Here is a 6,000-nt window from a genome sequence, read left to right as displayed (position 1 = left end):
GAGCAGCCAGGGATCTGCTTGCAGAGATACAGAAGATGGTCTGCAAGAGCAACACCACCCAACTGTTGCTACTAGTCCTAGATGCACCAGGCATGTCCTAAAAAACCATGGTCTGCAGGTGCTAATGTGACCTCTGGCCACAGGAGAGGCACTTTCATTATGAAAACTGTATACCATAGCAAAGGATTAATCCAAACTTCAAAAAGGCAACCCCTCTGGAAACTCTCAGATTGTAGCTTCTGCTCCTTTAAATTGTGTAGTTGAAAGTCAGCTTTTAAATCTATGGAATCTCTGAAAATAACCACAGCTTTTGGTTGTCAAGGATCCTTATTCAAATATCTCTACTCTTCTCTCTCAGTATATGGTTTGTTCTTAACTGAGCTATATTTGTCCTGACTTGACTTGCCATAATCCATAAATTGTTTCAAGGAATCCCAAACTGAATTTGATGACTGTGCTCTGCATCAGAGCTTTGGGAATGCCAGCACTTCCCTCATTAAAATTAGGAAGAGCAGCACTCTGAAAGGTTGCAACATAAATTTCTCTTTGCAGGACGAGAATCTTACATTTCCCATTACCTCCAGATATGTTATTATTCATCCTAGAGGTACCCTGGACAGATGCTGTGGGAAGCAGTCTCTGGGGTCAGTTAGAACAGTTCTATCTGTAAATGGCCTGACAGGCTTAAGAGATTGTTGTTTAGCTGCCACTAGTGTATTCTTCAGCATATTTGAAAAATTGCGTCATTTGGGGTTTTTTTGTTGTTTGGTTTGGTTTTGTTCCATTTCCCCAGAAAGGTATCTCTGCAGCATTTAAAAGAGTGACAAACAAACAGCAGGGATTGGAGGCAAAATAGCCTTTGCATCCAGATCACAGCAAAACTTTTCTTTGGTCCTTCCTCGGTCTCCATTTCTGATCTGTTTCACCTTGTTGTATGCATGACAATAAATAGTCTACTCATCCCTAAACTGTCTCTGGAAGGAAATGTTTCCAAACTATTTCTATCATTAGATAAAAAGACACTTTGGATGCCAACAGTTGCTGTAACAGTCACTATAGGAACCAAACTCTTTAACTGTTGCAGGCTTCCTAGTCCTTGGCATACGAGACTGATTTTTTTCACACTGTGGGGAAAAAAACCTGTCCTTAGCTAATAATGGTATGCTAGTCTTATTTTAGAGACATCTTTTTGCAGCTTCTTGCAGCTTTTATCAGAAGCAGCTTTGGGAAAAATGAAAGTTAAATTTTAACACCTTCTCCCTTCCCTTTCCCCTCTTCAAAACAGTACTGAGAAATGTTCACTTGTTGCTACTCATCTCCTGGTTGTATGTCAGAAATGGCAGACAGCAAGATGAGAGAGCTAACTACACGATAATGATATCTCAAAAATGTTCTTCCAGGAGGAAAATCTTTAGTAAATCTTAATTGATTAATCAATGACCATGACATATCAATTAAATTTTTAAAAACTGCAAACACCTTTAAATGAATACATCTTGTTTAATCAATAATGAATGCATTGCTGTGTAGGAAGAGGTCACAGACTTCATATACCTCCTCTGTATTCCCTGAACACCTGTAAAACAGGGAGATAAAATAAAATCTGTCATACTAAGGAAAATGAGGAACAGGGTCAGAGAGCAGACTGAAAGCTCAGGCATCTTGGTGCTGTACTTCAATAAGGATTTTCAGTGGATGGGACAAGGATTTGCAGAAAACACATGAGCAGAATCTGGTGGAATATTTTCCACTCCATCTTGCTTGCAGCAGGGAGAACTGAGGTGAGACATCTGGGGCTCCATCTCGCGGGTCTGTGTCTGAATCTGCCATGAGACCCATGTTGAGGTGCTCGTGGGAACAGACCCACATCACAGCACATGGCTTCTGCCCCTTCAATTTAACCCCTGGGGCAGGAATAGGATGAAAAACTCAGAGGAAATGTTAACCATGTCTCAAGAATTCATGGGGAGGTTAGGGATACCAATTTGCTTCATGACAACCTCAGCTATTAACCATTCATATCGAGTTTTTTCCCAGACAATCTCTCCACCCCTTGTCAAATAGACAGTATTCTCAGATTTCTGAGGCAAACTGTAAAACTCAAGAAATCCCAGCCTGACTGAACTTTTTTGGTCTATTTACAGGATTTTAGTGGAACTCTAGGGAAGTGAGGTCCACCTAATGCCAGGACACTCCCTTGTAGTCTCCACTGCAGCCCTGTAGAGAACCATGTTGGGATATGGGCTGCTGCAAAGCCATTCCTGACCTCTGTTAGGGCAGCCCTATGTGGGCAGGTGCCTGCTGGAAAGCCAGGAATGGCTGCTGCCACAGACTGCAGACTAACTGCCCTCTAGCGTGATGTAAGCTACAGCGCTCTCAGGGGATTTGAGAGATGAGGCTTTAAGAGAATGCCAAACCCCATGTCACTCTTTGCAGAATAGATGCTCCAAATGCTAGACTATTACTAGACAAGTGGGTGGTAACAATCTCACCTCCTACTCTTCCCACTCAGAGAAGAAAAATCATTATTTAAGGCATCAGGTGCTGAGTCTGGTTTCACAAAGATGCCTAACTACACCCACGTTCTTATGAGAAAAACATCTCTGTCTTCAGCATTCCATAGCAACCGGCAGAAGTGTGTCCACAGTCAGAGTTGCTTCAAGGAGCCTGTTTACAGTCCATATTCCCAGGTTGTGGCCATGTGTGTGCTGAAACCTGGTTTTGATAAAGTCCAGCTGCACGACCTGGGCTCACGCTCCTGAGATGTGGGGAGACACTCTGAGAAAGCACATTGGATAGAGATGTGCAAAGTGCGGAAAAGAAAAAGACAGGCAAAGACAAGTTTGTTGAGACTGGGATAAACAGAAAAGTGAGGAAATTTCACTGGAAAAACTGTGACATGAAACAGTATTAAAATATAAGGGAAAAACAGTCACTCGGAAGAGCCCGTCCCGGTGAGGAACAGGATCAGAAAGCTGACTGAAAGCTCAGGCATCTTGGTGCTGTACTTCAATAAGGATTTTCAGTGGATGGGACAAGGATTTGCAGAAAACACATGAGCAGAATCTGATGGAATATTTTCCACTGTTCACTGAATTCACCTCAGTGTAGCATTGTTCAAAACCAGTATTTTCAAATACCATCCTACTTTTCCTCTGAAGCAGAAGATTTAGTCATGACCCCTTCAACGTCAAGGGAAGAATTTTTGATCAAGGTTAGTGGAACAGTATATGAGTAATAAATAAATTTAAGAGCATTAGTAGTGTGAGTGCAGGTGTCAATAGTGTCACTATGTCAGAGCTGATGTGCACCAGTTGACACACACCTTAAAGAGGACCTCAAAGGCACTGCTGAGAAATGCAGCAGAGGTATGGGGCAGAGCCCTGATACACACAGATAAGAGTCTACCAAGACACATCCAGGGCCTTACTGGCGTGGTGGCACATTAGCTCAGCCAGTCACCGGTCATAGTAATTAGACAATAGTGAACTTCTGTGCGATTTGTCCTATGTATGTGTGATATACTGCGTAAACCCTGCTATTAGTTTCCATCTGCTCATGGCAAAAGCTGCCTGAACAAATTGAGGGAGTCTGGGCTGCATAGTTAATGAGTCTTTTCTCCCTTTACCACTCGTCAGAGCTCAGGAAAGTTTGGAAACTCTCACAGTGCCTCTAAACTCAACTTTGCAATGCAGTGCAGGCTTTGCAAGACTGAACTGCTGAGCTTTTTATTTGCATCTGGGCCTAATGAAAGGTACCAAGTGCAACATATGGAGACACAGGAGCTTGCAGGGAGCAATGGGACATGATGAAGATAAGCAGAAGCAGACTGAACTAGATTAGTGCAGTGTACATGTGGAAAGATATTTTAAGTCATACTTTATATTACATGACTCATCAAAATATTGCTTAATATGTAGAAGTTACATGACACACATCCACATGCTTTGAGAAATAACTCAAAACCTTGATCCAAAAGTGCTGTGAATTCCTGGGATCTAAAATAAGCCTTCAGATGTCAGAAGGGCAATAAGATGGGATCATTTAACAGCACGAACCAACAAGACCCCTCTGTTGACATCATCTTTTGCATCATTCATTACTCTGAGAAACTCTGCTATGTAAAGAGTTCAGAGAAGGTGAACATCACTCAACGAGAGAGGGAGAAGTTGTGTATGCTCTTATTGAAGCATATCATACAATTGAACAGGATCTGCTTTCTATATTGATTATTATCCTTATAACTTTATAACTCAGATATAATACATTTAGCTTTGGTACAGTATGAAAATTGTTTTAGAAGAAATTAAAAAGATAACTTTCACAAAAGCTTTCAGTTATAGGGAGTAAAAATGAAAGGACCACATAACTGAGTGTTAACAGTGTCAAACCTACTGTCTGGTTCCCAAAAACAAATCAATGCTCAGTTAGTGTTGGTCTCTCATAATCTGATATGATCAAGAAAGAGCTCATGGTAGAGGACCAGGTGGAATTGCTTACATTTTTCATAGATTTTAAATTACAGTCAGAGAACTACAAAGCTCCTTTGAAGGTCTGGGGCTTTGAAGCCTGTCCCAGCTGCTATCAAAGTAAATGAAAACTTCTGTTTTTCTTGAATAAGCCTTGGTTTAGGATCTCATACTCTGAGGCAGAGGATGCATCTATCTGTGTGTTTTGGCTCTGTGCAACACAAATCAACTTTCATTATAACATAGGCTTTGGTACTACCCAACCTTAATGTTCAGCTGCCTATGGAAACACGGTGAACAGATTTGCTCTGAAATTTCTCTGCAGCTGTTACTTTTAATTTGCTTTTAATGTGAATTTCAAGGCACACATTCTTCTTAGTGAACCAGTGTGATTAGGTAAAAGTGAAACATGCCTCCTTTTGAAATGGGAAAAGTACAGACCTAATTCCTCTAATTGTATCGCATCCTAGAGGGAACAAAATTAAAGCACAAGGCCAGGTTTTAAGATTGGTGAGGAAATCAAATTATTTTGTAAGCCCTTACAGTGATTGTTAGGAGTGGGTTTCGTCTCCCCTTCCTGCAGTCCACTGAGTAGAAATTAGGCTCTATTTATACAAATGGATGGGAACACACTCCTAAAGCAAATGAGAGCTATTGCCTATGGCCCATGTGCCATGAACTTTAAAGCTAACATTTTTTAAAATGGTGAATCAAAGTCATCACTAAGAAAAGCCACCAAGAAGACTAAAGTAAAACTCTAGGCAGGTAGATGCTGCTGAGTGCTTGAAAGGCCAGACGTTGAAAGAGAAGAAGGGGAAGAAGTTTGGATGCATATCAAATGATGGTATGGTATCTAGTTCAGTCAGCATGGTTTAGGCAGATGGCCACAATGAATATTTAAAGATATGTGGCAGGTAAATTGTAATGGAAGCAGAAGTAAAACATGAAAACCATACAAATATTGCACAAGACCACCAGTTTAGAAGTTTAAAATTTTGAAAACATTATTCATTGTTCCAGGATCTCAACATAGTTTTGATGCCATAATTTTTACATTGGTGATCCACTGCACGTGTTACACCACTGCATTTATAAATTACAGATGTACATCCCTTGTGGGATATTCATAGAAGCAGCCTCAATATATCATTGTAATATCTTAATAAATCAGGTCATGTACTTTATGACTATACTGGAATATCAGGCACAAGAGGAGCATACTAGGAACAGCCATTATTAATCCTAAAATGATGCTGCACATAACTCACCACAAGGAAAGGCAGCTGACAGAGAACTGATACAATTTCAGAATAGACAAGACAACAAAAGGCAGCGAGAAGATCACCAGTGTTATTTTCCTACACCTACAGAGATCCTTCTAAAGTGCATAATAAACTTCATTAGGAAAATCTTCTTTCCAGTCTTTGCTAATTCATCTGCCTATGGAGAAACTGAAAAGTTGAATGATCGGAAAGATTACATTAGCTAGCCCAAATTTTGTGAATTTGATCTGAGGTTTATTGAAGTCAAT

This window comes from Corapipo altera, unplaced genomic scaffold (genome assembly GCF_003945725.1).
Source record: "Corapipo altera isolate COAL_440 unplaced genomic scaffold, ASM394572v1 59, whole genome shotgun sequence".
NCBI lineage: Eukaryota > Metazoa > Chordata > Aves > Passeriformes > Pipridae > Corapipo > Corapipo altera.
Note: the sequence above shows the minus strand (reverse complement) of the source record.